Below are 20,374 nucleotides of genomic sequence, written 5' to 3'. Positions count from 1 at the left end.
GTTAAACTTTTTGGGGGAAAAGCTTTCAATCTAGGTATTGTTTTAAAATGGGCGAGGACCTGGAGCCCTTTTTAAGTCTGATAAGTTACTATTTTCCTTGAACAGAACAATGTGTTGCTTCCTTTTAAAATGTGTCAGACTATGAGTAATCTTTCTTAAACTAGGCTTAGTTATCACTATCTTACTTTTTAAGTACCAAAATTCAAGCACTTGAAGTTACAAGAAATGTAAAATGATACGGAATGAAAAGAAAAAAAATCTATAGTTTCTAGTATTATTAAACATACATTTTTAGCATCTAAATTTAACCAGTTGAAATTACTTTGTTTTACATAAGCAAGAATAATTTGTATTTTATTTAATGTAGAATCAGCCAAGTTATACATATAAGGAAACTAATCCACAATAGGAGTAATATTTAAAATGGATATTTATTAATTCAAACCAGCACTAGTTATTTGCTAAATATTTAGAAGTGGAACTCCTTGCAGTGTGACTCTAGAATGCACTATATCAACTGAATTTTTTTAAATTAATTAAATTTTTAAATTTCTAAATTAAATTTAGATTGCCAGATTTTACAGTTGAGAGAAAAGGAGTACTTGTGGCACCTTAGACTAACAAATTTATTTGAGCATAAGCTTTCGTGAGCTACAGCTCAATTCATCGGATGCATATGCTCAAATAAATTTGTTCGTCTCTAAGGTGCCACAAGTATTCCTTTTATTTTTGCAGATACAGACTAACATGGCTGCTATTCTGAAAACAGTTGAGAGAGTATTTGAAAAACAGAGATGCTGCAAACACAAACAGCAGAACCTCATTGACCTGCACGAACAGGGGAGTGCAAATTAGAGAGGTTCTGGGGCTAGAAAATGTTCGGGGAGAGCACCTCATCCAATGGTTAACTATAAGTGCTCTCACCTTGGGCACAGATAGCAGAGAAGACAGAAGATGAACTAGTATTCTTTTATTGGCTTGTGGGGAACATGACATCATCTACACTGGACTGTCTCAACCCAGTAGCAGAATTCCATTGGTTTAGAAGTTAAATTGCAAAACTAAAATTTCACATTAATGTGTATTTACAGTTTACCAAAAGTGCAGGTTAGCAAGATGCTGCTGCAGAAGAAATGAGAAGAAAAAATAACTTTAAAATCCTTTTAGTTATTACTAGTACCATTTCACCATACTCTTTGTCTCAGGTTTTTGTCTCTTTCTATATAGATTGCAAACTATATGAACCAGGAAGAGCGAGCTCACAATCCATTTACCACTTCATTTCCCTGCTCCCCTTCAGGACTCAATCCTCCACCCACCTGTCTCTGCTTCTCCTCTCTGGGTAGTAATTTATTCAACTCTCCCATGAACATGTTGATTCTCTACTGTTCTTTTTGGTATCTTGTTCTATATTTTTAATAATTACTTATTTTAATTAAGACTTTGCCCAAAATAATTTTACTCTTAATTCCCAGTATATTAAACCACTTGAAGGACTATTCAACTCAATCATATTGATGCCTTTCATAGGTTCAGTGTGTTGGTTAGCTCACAAATATCTCCCTCAAACCAGCTGATGGGAATGAGCCTGACCTTTTCCTGTTACTGTGTCTGATTTACATTTCACCTCATTTTGAGCCAATATACCCCTTTCAGCCACATGATCATTCATGCTCTTCATATAGCATATGCCGTGCATCTCACTAAATATAATCTACTGTAATAAAAAGAATACTGTAAACAGTCATCCCTCAAATCTTTTTTCTGACCAACATATTATACAGCCATTAAATTTTGTACATGTTCAGTATCTGCCTTTATGTTTTCCAGTATTATGGAGCCTCTCCGTGTCATAGCATCAAAAATCTTGCCTTTATTATCAAACTGTTTTTAAATGTAAATAATGAAAGGGTAGAGAGATTTACCATTGATCTCTGCACTACCTCATTAGTAGCTTATTTTTAGGATGGAAAGCGCCAATTAACAAGCATGAATCTCCTCCTCTAAATAATTTTTGCTATGTTGCCAAGTCTCTTCATGCTCCACTATCTCATCTTCTTGAAATTTATTTCTGAAGTGGAACTCTCTGAAATAATTTCTCTGAAAACACAAATGCATCTTTCTTTTTGCCATAACAACTGCATCTTCTCACAGCTCCAGCTTAATTCAATATGAGATGCCTTTCCCAAGAGCTTGTTAGCTCTGTTCAGTCAAGTAATACTTGTCCTAAAGAGTCCAGACTAGTTGTCTGAAAAAATGCTTCTAACCTTCTTTGCAGCTTTTCTAAAGTCATTAAACTTTATTCCATTAATTTGTCGTAGGTTTCTTTTAAACAGCAGCACCATGTTCTGGGCACAGAAAAAGATGGAGGCAATTTGGGGAACAAGGTGTGCCAGGACACAAAACTCTTGGTGACTCTGCCCTTGCGGGGAGTAGTTGTGGCAGGGAAGCCTCCCTTGCTTCCCAGAGACAGGAGAGGCAACGGACATTCACACACAGCCATCTCAAAAGTAGCAAGGGTGGCAGCAGATGTTCCCTTTTTTTTTTTTTTTTTTTTTTTTTTTAAACAGTGGGGACTAGTACTTAACCTAGCATCTGGGATGTATCAGCTTGGGTGGGTGTGTGGATGGATGTGTACACCAGGTCCACTGCACTTTCCGCTTCTGCCACACACAGTCCTCTGTCAAACTGTTGGTGGTGGGGCTTCCCATAACAATAGGTTTTGGAGTTAACATCACATTGAAATGAATGGAGCACCTCATACCTCTCAGAGCTGTTGTTTCAGGCGGTCTGCAGAGTAAGGGATACTTCATGGCACCAGTTGCACTCAGTTTGTGAGGGCCTAGAGTGCCTGTGCTTTAACCTGGGCCTGTATGGGCATTTTTACAAATCATCTGTTTCCCTGTCTACTCTGAGTACTTGTAACAATTGCAGCCTAGCCTTCTTTAATTCCCCGCCCCACACACACACACAAGAGAAGATAATAAAACTTCTCTTATACCCATCTAAACTCTCCCCTTCTTCTTACCAAAAGGAAATTCATTTCCTGAAGGGCAACATTAAACCCGGCATTTCTGTCCTGTAAAAGCTGTTGCAGAAGTGTAGTCCAGCATCCAATGAAACTGATTTTCTAGATGGAAGAAAACTGGCCTTGCATGGGGTGACTATAGAGTCACACCAGACTGATTGCCTCTTTAAAACACACCTCCAGAATGTTATACCTGTCTTAGAGATTTAGCTGCATTGTCAATTTTAACTCTATTTGCTTTCCTTGCACACTTCTAATTTTATGTCCCCATATAATCTTATCCCAAATTTTCACAAACATGCAGCCTCTTCATTTGCAAGTATAAAATGCCACATTAATTTCTATCCTTTTCCACTTACATGAAATTCCCTGCTTCACACGACTGATCTTTTATAACCTCTCTTCAGATTATCATTTCTTGTCACTTTTAATGTACTATAAAATTTGATTTTCATGTTTCATTTTGCTCTTCTACTCTTTCACATGGGGCCTCACACTTTATCCGTGGTACCATTCACAGTATTTTAGCTTCACTAGCTTCTGTTCTGTTGTCTTTTTATGACATTTCAGTTTTATTGGAACGATTTGATATTGTAATTCAATGCTGTCCAGTACAATGGAAGATGTTGTTTTTATGAGGGGGAAAAAAAGAAAGATCTAATCTGTTTTCTTCAACATACTCTACAAATCTGCAGACTGTTTTAAAGTCCTAGTTTGTGTATGTGTGTGTGCCTGAAGTTAAGTATTTTTGCACATATCCTCAGAAATATTTTAAATATGAGGATATCATCAATTAATTCCCCTCCCCACCCCCTCATTTTTGTTTCTGGATTAGACTGGGTTGTTATTTTCAATAGTGAGCCTAATCTTTTGGTTGCTCCATAGACAGTATGACATGCAACTGCCCTACTACTTTTCTCGGGAAATGTTGAGAAGGCATACAATATTCGCATGCACTCTCCTTGCATATTAGATCAGTAGTGATTTTTTAAAAATAAACATTGAAGTAAACATTCAAATGGGCAACAACTTTGTAGTGGTTATACAAATATAAAAATATATGAGCACATACATTAGAAACTGTACTTGAGAGAAAATTAAATATGGGATAGTGAAAATATAAGGCGTTTTATGAACAAATCCTTGATATGACAAGTTCTCAAAACATGGCAAACACCAGTACATCAAAAGTGGGGCCTTTCCATTTCAATGCCTGAAGGTTTCTGATTGCTTTGTAAATATGAGCCAATCTGTTTTGCATTTGAATTAATATTGGTAAAGTACTGTATATATGCAGATAAAAGTAGCCTACTGATGTAAAAAAATTTGCAAAGAATTTATTAAATTATTTCAAAAATAAGATACAAGTCTATCACCATTTAAATGTAAACCTCTTTCAATGATTAAAGTGTACTGTATAAATTTATATTTGCATACGCTGTACGTTAGAAAGTCAGCACAAGAAAAGTGCCATTATTAACAGTATTATTTTCCTCACAGAGTTTAGTATTTTTGAGTTGATTTATGGTTTGTAGCCTCTCTGCTTTCAGAAGAGCCAGTTATGTCAAATCAATAAACTAACAAAATTGTTCACCTCTGCATCTGCTTATATTATTGCTACAGCTGGTTTTCAGACTGATTTGTGTTGGCTAATTGATAAAATCACTAGCTTCCATACTTTCCATTTGAGAACCAAACTCGCTTTTACCATATAAATACAAAATAAATTGACTGGAATATAAATATTGTACTTACATTTCAGTGTATAATATATAGAGAAGTATAAACAAGTCAGTGTATGAAATTTTAGTTTGTACCTACTTTGTTAGTGCTTTTTATGTAGCCAGTTGTAAAATTAGGCAAATATCTAGTTGTACTCTCTGGAAGACCTCCATGTACCCCTGGTTAATTACCACTACTCTACTAGTCTAAATAAGAGAGCCAGTACTCAATTAACAAATTCATTGAGCAATATATTAAAGGCTGTTTCAGATGATCCATCCTGTGTTCATCTGTTGAACTTTCCATTTCCACTGGTACACAACAAAAAGACAATCAGTGTTCATCGTCTTGCTTCATAAACCACAACCCCATTTATTCAAAAGGTTTCATATTTATGAAGATAAACTAGTTTATAAACAACAGGCTAACTGGCCACAAGTTTTGTAGAGGCTGAACTCTGGATCTGATCTCATTTACACTATTGTAAATCAGTCGCGAGTACACTGAAGTCTTCTGAATTACACTGGTATAAAACTGGTGTACGAGAGATCCGAATTAGCCCTTTTGGATGCACAGTTCCAAGATCCTCTTTGCTTTCTGGATGTTAACTCTCATTGACTTCAGGTGAGAGTTACTAGTATTCTGAGGTGGGAGGACAGAATCATGGGAGTTGTTTGTGTCAGAGTGCAGTGAAAATATGCCAGGGGACTATATTTAAAAATCTTGGGGGAAATAATTTAAAAAAAGCAAGTCTCAGTTAAATGGGGTTGTACTATGTATGTTTACTAAGAAAGAGTGACAGTAGTACAGTGGTTAGGTGTGGAGCCAAATTCTGCTCTCATACCAGTAGAAATCCTGAGTGATGCCACTGACTTGATTGGAATTAAATAATATTGACAACAGCCAAAGGGAGAGCAGAATTAGGGTCTTGAATCCTAGTCTCAGTTCTGAGAAGCCAAGTAATCATTTTTTCCCTCAATATATGCAGCTGAAAAGTGAGTAAAACACTTACATGCCTCAAATATGTGCTGTAAAGTTAAATTTTTGCAAAGCTTTTAATATGTGCAAATTATTGCTACTGTTACTATATAATGCCAGTTTCATCTATGAATAAAAGCAATTATATTTATGTCAAACAACTACAACATTAGATTGCCATTAGCAAATGAATTTAAGCATGAAATGTCTCATGTATTATACTTATTACTTTTAATTTTTCCATTGTCCATCAAAGCATTTTAATATATTCCGAATGTTATTTTTCCATATATAGAAAAATGAGCTAAGAGAGGCACTTCCCCTTTTTTACTTTTAACGTTTCATTATTTGCAATACCCGCATAAAAGCTGGAAATAGAACCCCTTTTCTTGTCTATTTTGTTCATTTACATATTTCATACATCAGAAGCAATCAGTTCCCTTATACTTTTCTCTGAGGTTGAGTACCAATATCTTTAATTATATCAACAAGAATGCTCAAAATTTTGGAGATAATATTCATTAACAACTTTAACTCTAGCAGGTGCAGCTCCCACTTTATTGCATGTCACATCCAGAGGCGGGTTTTGAATTTACGAGTTTCTCATAAGAAGATCTGTAGTTTTAAAAAATAAAAATATACTTAAAATCATTTTTTACCACTAAGAGTTCTTTGAAAGTGAGACCAAACACTGACAAGAATAAAGTGAATCAGTTCAATCTGGATTTTAAAGCATATGATGTCTTATTACACAGGAGATTAAAAACCAGCAGTAGTGGGGGATCAATGCCAGCATGGAGTCCTGGATAGAAAATTTTGGTTCAGTATTAATATGAATTTTTTTAAAACAATATTCAAATTAATTCTAGAATAAAAGCTAAAGTAATATCAAGGCCTTAATTGAAAACTCTTTAGAAACTCCACCTTGTGGTCACCTGCTGAATATTCTTACAGTTCACTGTAGCAGTTTACTTGAATAAAATATAATTTAAAAATAAAAATAACTTAAAATAGTCTACACTATATTCCCACTAAATCTAGATAGACATTTAAATGATTCTGCACACAACAGTAGGGTTGCCAATTTTGGTTGGATGTATTCCTGGAGGTTTCATCACATAACATAACCTTTAATTAAAGATTAATCTTGAATTTCTGGAGATTCCAGGACAATCCTAGAGGGTTGGCAACCTACAGTAGAGGCTCATTTGTATCAAGGGAATCAAGGAAATCAGTTGTTGGAAACCATGGTTTTCCAAAAACTGCACTACACCCTTGGACAAAGCCAGGCTGTTGAAATCAAGTTACGTGTCAACTACAAGACCACATAGCATTTAATTATGTAGGGGAATAATTCTGTTGTAACCATTTCTTTCAACACGATTGTTGTAGCAAATCCCAAGTCTTGAAAGACCTCTCCTAAACAGGTCACATGGGCATTTGGAAATGACCAGATACGTTACTATAGCAGCATGAATAAAATATTCTGCAGGTCAAAACAGAAAGCGAGGAATTACTACTAAATTTACTATTTTTCTAAAGTAAATCCTCCACTTCCTACCCACTGTGGGAACTTAAGGTCCTACGCGATATATTAAAATAATAAAATGCACTATTAGTTAAAGTCATTAAGCAAAGAAAGGGTGTCTGCAACAGAAGATAAATATGCTAAATGAGGTGTGAGAGAGGAAGGTAATAAATATAAGGTCAATGGCAATCATGTTAAAATGCATCATTGGAAAAAAAGGTTTAAGGGTTTTTTTTTTTAAAGAAGAAAGGGACCGATAGATTGATATTCTATGAGAGTGAATTTCATACATTAGAGCCCATCACAGTCAAAGAATAATTGCTGATTAAAATACTACAGTACCACTGGATCCCCAAAAGACAGGTGGTGTATGAGCACAGAAACCACTCAGAAAGAAACATAAAGAAGAGGCTTCGCACACAGCCAGGGCACATACCATTGTGAGCTTTAAAAACCCAGCCAATGCAAAAAATACAGAGCAGGCATCATTTGATCATAGTTGCTCAAAACCATGTGAGCCAACATGCTGCTCCTTTCTGCACACAATAAGGAGCACTGCTACAAGCTCTCCAGGGAGGGAATGAAAATCAAGTATTTTAGGCATAAGGGCACACACATTGCTGCTGCAAGGATGAGATGAATAAGGGTGAACTCTCTTGTAAAAGAACAAACCTTAAACACAGGTAGATTTCATGGAAAGAACTTGAATGAGTAACAGCAAACTATTTAGCCCGACTTACTATTCAGAGGGAGATATAAATTTAAAAACCAGTAATCCCAAAAATTCAGGGGTTTCTTGCACCTTTCTCTGAAGCATCTGGTGCTTGGCACTGCCAGTGACAGAATGCTTGACTAGATCAACCCTGGTGTTTCTGATCCAGAATAACAATTCCTATGTTTGTGCACCGATATAGTTAAATCAGTGAAACCTCCCTTGCACAGAAACTCTTAAATCTGTTTCAGAGTGTCAAAAATCAATTTAGCTTAAATAATATTTTTACAGATTTACACTAAATCTATATTAGGGCACTCAATCCAAAATAATGTCCACACATGGGGTCTGCATGGATTTAACTAGACCAATGTATAAAACAATGTAGTTAAATTAGTGCACAAACTGTGTGTACCGCAGCCCTAGATGTAATATCATGTTCTTTAATACCTGAAGGAGCTGGATAGCAAACACGTTGCTGAGACAGGATTGCCTAAACATGGTCAGTGAATGAGTCCTCTGAACAACAGTTCTCCACTATTCAGTCAGATAAAGCAGTCAATAGAAAGCACAAGCATGGCAATCTCTTGGCACATAGTCAATGCATATATATTAACCCCCTCTTAATCTATTACTGTAGTAGTTTTATCTCTCTTCCTCTCTCTGATTAAATAGCAGCCTGAGAAGCAAAAAATAAATAAGTGAAAAAGCAAAATAAATTCTCAATCACCTATTAAAAACAACTTCCTCAAATATCTTCTCTTCAGCCAAGAACGTAGCACTTATTCCTGTCCCAACCATAGGATATTATGAAATGTATAGCAGCTGTAGGGTAATCACCTATCCTGAATTGGGCAGGACAGTCCCAAAATGCAGAGTTTAAGTCCCGGTTGTAGCTTGAATGACTCTGGGACAGTGTTTGTCACGGATTCTCTGAAGCACCTCTCCTTGTCTGTCCAAGGCTCACAGGCGGCATCAGTCCCTTTTTTGGGGGAGGGGGAGTGCGGGGGCCTTAGCCCCCCCCCCGCCACAAGGCCCTGCCCCTGCTCTTCCTCTTCCCCCCAAGGCCCCGTCCCCTGGCCAGGCCAGAAGCCAGAGCTGGGCCATTGTAAGAGCCACCGAGGGAGCCTGAGCCGCTGTAGGGAGACCCAGACCCTACACCTGCCCTGGGCAGCGTGCCCCGGGGGTGGAGACATGGGCCAGAGGCTTCTCTCAGCCCCTGGACCCTGGCAGGTGCAGTGTCCGGGACTCCGCACAATGGCCCAGGCTCCCTATGTGGCTCTTACCACAGCCTGGCTCCAGCTTCTGACCTGGCCAGGGGGCAGGGCCTCAGATAGAAGAGAAGGGGCAGAGGCAGGGCCTTGGAGGAAGAGGAGGACTAGGGGTGGTGCTCCAGCACATGTCCCACTTTTGCCTTTTGAAAAGGTAGTCACCCTAGGCAGCTGTCATGGGAAACTCTAAGGTTATTGTGGTACACAGGCACAGTGGTTCTTAATTACACTGGTGCCTTAAAAGAGCAGAAATATATGGTATGTTAAATCACCAGCAGTAATAGGCAAAGCAGCCTAAGGGAAGGGGAAGAGGAGCTCATATTTCTCATGTATTCTGGACCAGAGTTAGCCACTTAATAATAACAACCAACAACTTAGAGCTAGCCAATCCAACTCTAACCATACCCATAACCTGCTGCCTGCCTTGGTCATCTCTCCACTTAATGATGCCTGCTTGGTGTAGGCAGGAAGATAAACAAAGACATGCCATCAAGCTGAGTGTTAGGCCTTACTTTGTTCAGCAAATTAACAGTGACAGCTACAGGCCACAAAAGATTAGAGGACAGGTGAACAAGCCAGAACTTTCCATCTCTCTACTAGCTTTCACTGAATATGCCCCATTGCATCCGCTCTTAAGTGGATGAGAACAAAGAGATAGCAGGCTTTATTATTTTAGTGTCACACTCTTATTAGCAGTACTGAGCTGTATTTGATACAGGGTGGTAAAGGACACGACCACTTTCTCTCAGATCCGATGGTATCAGTGTGTACTGTCATAATGGAGAGCGCCATTGACAGACTCTGATCTCCCTCTCAGACATCATCATCAGTAATACCAAACAATTAAAGAAATGATTGTCTGAAATTAAAATAAACAAAGAACAAATGTAGCATCTGTTTTAATTAGAATAATATCAACAATAATTTATCTGCTCCATTTATTTTGCCATATGAACAACAATGTTTTTTTTAATTATTGGTTTTCATCTGCAACTGACTGTTTGCCTTATACACTACTTGGAATTCGAAATCACTGGCAATTCACAGAGCTTTAATAATTATCATCAAACCTGACAAATGCTAACTACTGCAACTTCTACCTCACCTGCCTCCACTCTACCAAAAATACCATTGCTAACAATTAGTCCTACATGTATCAAGAGTTATTCACTTAATCAACATAATACTAAAGTTATGCATCATCCTACACATACAGCTTCTTAGCCAACATCTTTTGAAAATTAAAAGTAATCAGCCCTCATATATATATATATATAACTAAACAATAAAGTTTGTTCTCTTATTGCAGTCAGATGACTGCATCCTGTGATCGTTAAAGTGAATCATAGTGAGCTGATTTATAATTTGAGGGCAGACACAGCTGAGAAGAATAACAATTTCTATCTCCTCCTCTTTCAGTTTCCAATGTCAATGTGATACAACAGTTATGGTGACTATTGTTCATGAAATATAAGGCATCATGCAAATGTATATTGATTATGGTATCTCTGTTCAAAGGTCTTTACCATTATCAAAGATGGGCAAGTCAGATTTGTTTGAAATGCAGTATAATCAATATACATTCAGCACCCAAGAATTGCAGCTATTTATATGGGAAGCAGTGTAGTATAGGGAAATGAACATGGAGTTGGGATTCAATATCTTCTGATATGTAATTGCACTAATTGCACCACTACCACTGACTTATTCTGTGATCTTGGGGAAGTTGCTAACATCTCAGTTACTGAGTTTTCTTCTTCCCTCAGGAATGTTATCAGAATTAGTTAATATTTTTATAGCACCTGAAAATATAAAGTACTACTTAAGTGCTTGCTATCATCTATCTGAAATCAACTGCACAGTATTAGAAGCATTATTGCTCTCATAAGATAATTTAATAATAAAACCTAGTATATTCAGTAATTCAAAATACAGAGTATATTTTTGTAATGATTATAAGTTTTAAGAGGGAGTTTTTTAAAACTACCTTCTTCTCATCCCAAAGCATCTTTACAGACATGAGGAGCAGTACAGCATTGCCATTCATTCTTGTCCATACCTATTTCTCCATTAATATCAGCCTGGTCACGTCCACGCATACGATGTCATGCCATCTAGTGGGTGGTCGGCCTCTAGGTCTGTGACCGTGCTTACATTTGCATTATTTTCTTTGGCATCCTATCATCTGTTTGTCTGCTAATGCGTCGCCAACATCGTAATCCTTTCAACTGCCGTCAGTCCCATACCCTGATTTCACATGCTACTCTCCTAACTTATTCATTTGTCTTAAAATCATTCCACTTTGTATCTGCCATTTTCCGATGAACTCTCATCTCTACTGCTGCCAGTTTTCTGATGTCTGTTTCCTTTAATTTAACTGTGTCTCTAGACCAGTGAGTAATACTGTTAGTATACTGATAAATGTTCACTTTGGTGCCAAATATAACGTTCTTATCAGTCCACAATCTCATCAACTTCTATGCATCCCTTGCAACTAAAGCACATCTCCTTTTAACCTCATTCTTGATGGAGCCATTGGCACTGATCAAGCTTCCTAGGTACACATACACATGCCAGCAAGATAATGGAGCAGCTGATAGGGGACTTGATTAATAAAGAATTAAAGTAAGGTAATGTAACTAATTCAAATTAACATGGGTTTATGGAAAATAGATCCTGTCAACTGACTTGATATCTCTTTTTGACGGGATCAACAAGCTTGGTTGATAAAGTTATAGTGTTGACATGATATACTTAGAGTTCTGTAAGGCATTTGACTTGTTCAACACATTTTGATTAAAAAACTAGAATACAAAATTAACATGGCACACATTAAATGGATTAAAAACTGGCTAACTGATAGATCTTAAAATGTAATTGTAAATGGAGAATCGTCTTGAGCAGGTGTGTGTCCAGCAGGATTCTGCAGGGATTGGCTCTTGGCCTTATGCTATTTAATATTTTTACCCAGGACTGGGAAAAAACAAAATTATTGCTGATAAAATTTAGGTGAGTGGTAAACAATGAAGAGAACAGGTCTCTGATTCAAGTGTGATCTGGATTGCTTGGTAAACTGGGCATAAGCAGACAATATGTGCTTTAATTCAGCTAAATGTAAATGTATATATGTAGGAACAAAGAATGTAGGCCATACTTACAGGATGGGGGTCTCTATCTTGGGAAGCAGTGACTGAAAAAGATTTGAAGCTCATGGTGGATAATCAGCTGAACATGAGGTCCAAGTGTGAAGCTGTGGCCAAAAGAGGTAAGGCATTCCTGGGATGCATAAAAAGAGGTAACTCTAAGGTTACAGCTGAGTGCTAAAAAAAATTCTAAATTTGCCACTCCAGTCTGCAGGGAACGGGGCTGGCTGAGGGGGAGACAGGATCAGGCGGCCCTGCTGGAGCGCTCCTGCCAGCAGCAGGGCCAGTGGGTGGAGCAGGGGGACAGGGCAGGAGAGTGGGTCTCTCTAGAGGATTGGGGAGAGGCTCTGGGCAGTGAAAGGCTCGGGGTTGCTGAGCAGTGGGGGACTTGTGGGGAGTGCTGGACATCATAGGCCTGGGAACTATGGGTGTGTGAGGGGGTACTGTAGCACTCCCAGGTTTTACTTGGGGCTCCGCTCCAGCCCTGCATCTCGGGTCCTTGCTTCTAGCCCCAGGGTGTCCCCCCGCCCAGCCCGGCGCCGCAGGGCTCCACTCCTGGCCCTGCTCTGGGCATATGGGTCTGTGGGAGGATTGTGCAAGGGAGGGGTGTGGGCAAGGAGGGTTTGTGTGTGGGTCTCTGGGCAGGGGTGTGCTGAGAATAGGGAGTCGGTGGGGCACTGGGCAAGGGGTCGATGTGGTGCGTGATTTGGGTCAGCCCTCGAGGGGAAGGGGCTCGCTGGCAGTGCAGGCCAGTGTGCGTCTGGCACAGTGGTTCTCAACCTGCAGCCCAGAATGGTAAACAGGTTGAGAACCACTGCTCTAGTAGGCTCTGATGTGACAACTGGTGGAATAGTGTGTCCAGTTCCGGTGCCCATAATTCAAGAAAGATGTTGATATATTGGAGAGAGTTCAGAAAAGAGCCACAAAAATGACTGAAGTATTAGAAAACATGTCTCACAGTGATAAGCTAAATAGTTTGTGCTCACTGGGTATGTCTACACAGAAACTATACACCCATGGCTCCCCCCTGCTAATGACCTGAGCTCCAGGGTTCAGGCCATGCGACCATTTCACTGCTGTGTAGACTTCAGGGCTCGAGCTGGAGCCTGGGCTCCAGGATGCTGTGAGGTAGAAGGGTTCCAGAGCTTGGACGCCAGTCCAAGCCTGGAAGTCTACACAGAAATGACTCCCAACCCAAGCCTTACGAGCCTGAGTCTGCCGTGGATATTTCTTTGCTGTGTAGACACATCCTTTGAGTCTAACAAACAGAAGGTTAAGGGGTGACTAGTTTACAGTTTTTCTATATCAAAATATTTAATAATGGGCTCTTCAGTCTAACAGAGAAAGGTATATCACAATTCAATGGCTGGAAGTTGAAAAAAAAAATCAGACTGGAAATTTTTAACAGTAATTAACCAATGGAACAATTTACCAAGGGTTGTGGTGGATTATCCATTACTGACAATTTTTAAACCAAGTTCAGATGTTTTTCTAAAAGATCTGCTCTAGGAATTATTCTGGGGAAGTTCTATGGTCTGATTAACACAGGAGGTCAGACTAGATGATCACAATGGTCCTTTCTGGCCTTGGAATCCATAAGTTTTTACTTGTTCTATGACTTCACTGCTAGAACAAGTAAAAACTTATTGATTCCAAGCCAATTTAATTATTTTTTTAAACCAATTTTTGGTTGAGGAAGAGCTCCCCTTGGAGCTCTGCTCCACTTTTCCTTAATTAGCCCTAAGGGGTTTGCAGAATGACACGAGACCTATTCCTGCCATCAAAGCATAAGAGCTTGTCTTCACTAGAGTTTTTATCTTAAATTAATCATCAATTAACTCAAGATAGTTAACACCTTTATAAAGGGTCTGGACACTCCCTAGGCTTTGCTTTACTAGTTTACTGTTCTGGGGTACACTTTACCAGTAAAGCACAGTCATTTTTAGATGCCTTCTCCACAGAGCTCCAAGTTCTTGAAATCATCTGAGGATGAACCTAGGAATCAAACCCTTTTGTGGAGTGCCAACTCCAAGACCACTGAACCAAATTATATGCGATAAAAATATATATACATTTCTGATTTAGGTTAAGTATGTAGGTGAAATAAGTGCAAGTGAAGGACACCAAGACTGAGTGCTCTGCAGAGTAAAGTCCTGTGTTTATCCCCAGAAGAGATACACAGCAGAGGCAGCAGACTTCTATTTTCTTCTCATGGCTCCACCCATGTTCTTCAGTAATAATCAGGAAGAATAATTTTAATGAAATTAAAAAGGAATTGAAATGGTAACTCAGGCTTCTTGGCCCAATAATAATCTCTGCTAAGACTATCAAAAAGGCAACCCAATTAGCAGAGTTTTTTTTAAAACGCAGAAACATGCCCACTGAGCACCACCAATGTATTTGATGTAGTGACTGAACCACCACTGGCTGGTAAGTTTCAGTCACTACCACCCTGGGTTGGATTTGAAAGACTGAAAAACTCTTTAGCCCATTACCAAAACCTTGACCCATCTACTCTCACTTGTGTACTTTCAGAGATCTATTTAAAACAGTTCGATGCCAAAATATCCTGAGCAGAGCCTTCAGATACAGTGCAAATGGGTGCTGAAACACTTTTTCTAGGCAATTTGTAATTCCAGCTTACTTTCATTTTTGAAATCCAGAAAATTTGTTCTATGCAGCTTCCCTATATAAAAAGTCCAGGCTCTGCTTTTCAGTTGGTTTTCTCTAAAGCATGATGAAATGCATCAGACGAGGGGCACTGTAGAATGTTGAGGGAAAAGCTAATATGTGCAGAGCTCAGAGTAGCAGCCGTGTTAGTCTGTATTCGCAAAAAGAAAAGGAGTACTTGTGGCACCTTAGAGACTAACAAATTTATTAGAGCATAAGCTTTCGTGAGCTATTGCTTTGCAAGCCCCTCTTATTCAGCAACCTCTTGTCTCCCATACGGTGGACAGAGGTGAACAAGTTGTTTTCCCCTATGTGCACCGCCCCTTTGGCCCAGGCGACTTGATAACATGGCAACAGCAGATGCCTCACCGGCGTGATGATCCTGAACAGGTATTACAAACAATTCGATCTGTGTTTACTGCTTTTAATCCTGCCTGGGGGGATGTTCAGGTAATCTTGGACACATTTTTTACTCCCGATGAGAAGTATTCCATCTTGGATGCCAATAGGTGCTGGGCAAGAGAGGATGGTGTCCGTACTGCCTGGCCCCTTGTTGATCCTGGTTGGAACCCTAATGTTTCTGCCCAAATGGACCTCCTTAAAGCAGGCAGGGACGGTCTCTTAGAGGCGGTGCGTAAAGCAGGTAGTAAGTCAGCTAATTGGTCTAAAATTCGTGAATGTCAGCAGGAGGTCACTGAGCATCCCTCTGCCTTCCTAGCCCGCTTGTCGAAACGAGTCCGCATATACGGCAGCGGCGTCGACCCAGAAGCAGAGACAAACCGTCCAATGATGGTTTCCTTTTATGTCGATCAAGCAGCCCCAGACATTAGAAAATATTTCTCTAAACATGTGCCTGATTGGCCAGGGAAACCTCTCCAGGAAGTAGTCCGCTTGGCCACTTTCGTCTTTAATGGCAGGGACGAGGAGAAAGCTAAGGAAAAGCGTAAACAAAGGAAGGAAGAAGTAAGTATGTTGGCAGCCGCGTTGCAGGTCCCAGTTGGGAGTCAGAATTGGCGGGAGCATGGCGGGGCGAGAGGCAGGGGGCGGGGACGAACAGAGCCAAGAGGAAATTGGGTAAATACGAAATTTGGCACTTGTAACTACTGCAAACAACCATGACACTGGAAAAGGGAATGTCCCCTCCGCCCAAAGGGGGCCCCTTGGCAGGAGCCAGTGCACAATGGCCTGTCCGGTTTTTCCCAGACTTCTCAAGGGTATCCTCCCACCAACCCTTTGAATCAAATTGACCCCCAGTGACTGGAGGCAGAGATTTTGGGAACTTTGGGAGAGTTGGAGTGGGACCTGGGAATGCAGTCACAAATTTACCTGCAAATTGGGGAACGTTTAGTGCCTTTCTTGGTAGATACAGGAGCCACCCTTTCCACTATAACATTTGTGCCAGGGCCCGTGTCTAATACTAAGGTGTGAGTGCAAGGTATAGAAGGAAACCCCTGCCCGGCTCGGTTATCTTACCCTATCCCCATTAAGCTTGGTTCTCTAAAGCTATCCCATAGGTTTGTTATAATGCCGGAGGGCCCAGCAAACCTTCTGGGATGAGATGTGCTGGGCAAATTAGGAGCACATATATATTGTGCCCCTGAGGGGCTTCGTCTGATTGTTCCAGATTCGACAGTTGCCTCTCTTATGACATTGACTACGTCTGTTCCCAGTGTACCCTTTGAATTGTCTAGTGTTCCCCATTTTTTATGGAGTACAAATTCCACTGATGTGGGTCTCCTTAAATCTGCGGTTCCGGTGAGTCTAACAACTAAAGATGGGCCGCCCCCTTCCGTGAAGCAGAATCCCTTGCCAAGGGAAGCGGAGGAGAGTATCTCACGTGTTATTGACAGCTACTTGGCACAAGGAATTCTGGTTCCTTGTAGTTCACCCTGTAATACGCCCATCCTTCCAGTAAGAAAACCTAAACCAGGAACTGACGGGCACCCGGTTTATCGGTTTGTTCAGGATTTACGCGCTATTAATGACTACGTTATAGCCCCGCATCCAGTTGTTCCTGACCCGAATACTATTTTGACATTAATTCCTCACTCGGCCACTTGTTTTATTGTAGTCGATTTGTGTGCCGCGTTTTTTAGTATCCCTTTGCACCTGGATTCCCAATATCTATTTGCCTTTACCTGGAAAGGTCAGCAATTAACATGGACGCGGCTCCCCCAGGGATTCTCTGGATCCCCTACTATCTTTTCTCGCATTCTCACAGCAGATTTGAAGGACATTGTTTTGCCCGGTTCTTCGGTTTTGGTTCAGTATGTAGATGATTTGTTGATTGCCTCTTTGGACTATAACACATGTTTAACTGATTCTGTCGTTTTACTTACTGCATTAGCGAATAAAGGTCATCGTGCGTCCCCATCCAAGTTACAGCTGTGCCTAAATCAGGTAATTTATCTGGGTTTTGTAATTCGGCCTGGGGAACGTTTATTATCTCCCGATAGAGTGCGGGCAATCCAGGATTACCCGCGCCCGACAACAAAAAGACAGTTATGGGCTTTCTTAGGGGCTGCCGGCTTTTGTCGACCTTGGATCGTGGGGTTTGGAGAACTGGTAAAACCCCTGGTCCAAGCTACCACGTCATCAACCCTCGACCCGATTTCCTGGACTATGGAGAGGGAGACTGCCTTTACAGCGGTTAAAAAGGCTTTGGTTACGGCGCCCGCCTTGGGATTCCCAGACTACGGAAAACCATTTTTTCTTTTTAGTCATGAACAACAGGGAGTGGCTAGTGGAGTCCTCCTACAATATCTTGGAGACCGCCCACGCCCCATAGCTTATTATTCAGTACAACTAGATCCTGTTGTCCGGGGCTCTGTTTCCTGTGTGCGGTCGATTGCCGCAGCGGCAATCATGGTTGAGCGTTCGCGACCCATAGTTTTGGGACAGCCCCTGACTGTTTGGGTCCCCCACGAGGTTGAAATTCTTTTAAAACAGCATTCTACCCAGGCGTTGTCTCCACAACGAGCTCATAAATATGAACTAATTTTGTTGGCCGCTGATAACATCACTCTACGCCGCTGCAACACTCTTAATCCAGCGACTTTGTTACCCCTCCCAGAGGATGGCACCCCTCATCATGTGTGTATGGACGTCATTACCCAGAATGGTAAGCCCCGCCCGGATCTAACAGATTCTCCTTTAATGGAGTCCGATCTGCTTCTCTTCACAGATGGGTCCTCATATTATTTAGATGGCTATCGGGTTTCGGGGTATTCAGTGACTTCCCAGACCGATGTTATAGAAGCCGCTCCTTTACCACCATCATTTAGTGCCCAGGGTGCAGAGTTGTATGCGCTCACGAGAGCTTGCTTATTGTCCGCGGGAAAAACTGCTACCATTTACACAGACTCGAGATATACTTTCGGAGTTTGTCATGCTACAGGCCAGCTTTGGAAACAGCGTGGATTTCTAACTTCATCAGGTGCAAAAATAGCTAATGGTCCCTTGATTGCCGCGTTGCTAGAAGTTATTTTAGTTCCATGCTAGGTGGCAGTGGTACATTGCTATGCACACAAGCACTCCGATAGTGCTGTTTCTCAAGGTAACGCGTTAGCTGATTCAGCCGCAAAAGTGGCAGCTCTACAACCTCTTTCTGTGTCGGTTACCCTCCCCTTGGATGGGTCTTTCCCACCTGCGGATTGGACATTAATGTACACTGATGTATCCTTGGAAGAATTGGGCGAGTGGAAACGTTGGGAGGGTGTGGAGGGCGCGGACAAAATTTGGCGAATCGGGGGCAAACCTATTCTTCCCCGTCGTTATTTACTGGCAGCTGCTCATTATTTTCATTCCCTGGGCCATGCTGGTATTCAAGGCACAGTGGCTGCCATACTCCAATCCTGGGCGGCACCACACATTTATCCTGCGGTGAAGCGTATTCTTGGATCCTGTTCAACTTGTTTGGCATTCTCTGCTATGACTCGGTCTGATGCCAGTTCGCGGGGGGGGAGACCTTGGGCGAATTTTCCGTTTCAGCGTCTGCAAATGGATTATGCAGACATGCCCAAGTGTTCAGGATTCCATCACCTTCTCGTTATAGTGGACCAGCTATCTGGGTGGCCTGAAGCGGTACCGACGAGGAAAGCAGATGCGAGGTCTGTAGTTAAGTTTCTAATGAAGGATATCGTACCTAGGTTTGGTGTTCCTGAAGTTATAGATACAGATCGAGGCTTGCACTTTACTGCGAAAATTTTGGAGGAACTGTATAAATGTTTGGGAATCACTCGACAATTACATACTCCATATCACCCTCAGTCTGCTGGTCAGGTGGAATGCACGAACCGAACAGTAAAGACAATGATAGCAAAGTTCTGTAAGGAAACTGGACTTAAATGGCCGGAAATCCTGCCAATCGTCTTATGGCATATAAGGCGGACACCGCGTATGCCCCTGGGCCTGTCTCCATTTGAGGTGTTATTTGGTAGACCCGCTTTAATTCCAGGAACCTACGTTCCAGCACATGCTAGTCTCTTGGATGGTGACGAAACTCTGGCCAAATATGTTGCTAGGTTACAAAAAGAGCTGATTGATAATCAATTTAAAGCTCAATTGTGTCAAACTGCACCGTTGGGATTGCAAATTCACTCATTTAAGCCAGAGGATTGGGTTATGGTAAAAAGGATTCCCCGCACAGATCCCTTGGAACCTAGGTGGGAGGGGCCGTATCAAGTTCTGTTATGTACTTATTCTGCTTTAAAGGTTGCAGGAAAGAGCTCGTGGATCCACCACAACTACGTTAAAGCAGCGACAGCGCCTCCCCAGGACCCGAGTGATCCAGTGTACGAGCCATTCCACAGATGAATATTACAACCAACCCGTGGACCGAACCCTCCAATTACTGGAATCTTCACAGCCCACCAGGACTTCTTGTATTTCTCTTTTGGACTTGTATATTGGGAATAGGGGTTTTTGTATGGTACTGGGGCGGATGTTACTATTGGTATGGTTGGCCCGGGGGTTTTTCCCCCTACTCCCAAGTCCAGTACAAGGGTGGGCAGGTAATAGTTTTTTGAATTTGACTCGGGCTATTGCGCAGAATATAAATCAAACACAATGTTGGATATGTATCCATACCCCCACATATATTAGTCAGGGAATTCCATTGGTAGGGGTCCATGAAATGAAATGAAATAATGAAACGCGGTTGTCTACATTATGGGCTAATACTACCTTTCATTGGAATATCACTATTCAAACATGGTCTATTGACATGGTGGCCCAGGGCAATTATGCAATCTGTGTTAGAAGAAATTGGAATCCTGAAAATGGGAATTTTGTAGGAACTTTTATGGGGTGCAATCGTACTAT

General features: G+C 41.0%; 1 protein-coding gene across 2 annotated transcripts in view; it reads right to left on the bottom strand.

Moving 5' to 3' along the window:
* C10H7orf50 (chromosome 10 C7orf50 homolog) overlaps positions 1 to 20,374 on the bottom strand; it is a 210,391-nt gene that overhangs the window by 126,122 nt on the left and 63,895 nt on the right. The gene's annotated exons all lie outside the window — the stretch shown is intronic.

Source organism: Dermochelys coriacea, chromosome 10, assembly GCF_009764565.3.
Source record: "Dermochelys coriacea isolate rDerCor1 chromosome 10, rDerCor1.pri.v4, whole genome shotgun sequence".
In the NCBI taxonomy this organism is placed as follows: domain Eukaryota; kingdom Metazoa; phylum Chordata; order Testudines; family Dermochelyidae; genus Dermochelys; species Dermochelys coriacea.
The sequence above is the reverse complement of the archived record's forward strand: the minus strand, read 5'-3'. Positions and strand labels throughout refer to the sequence as shown.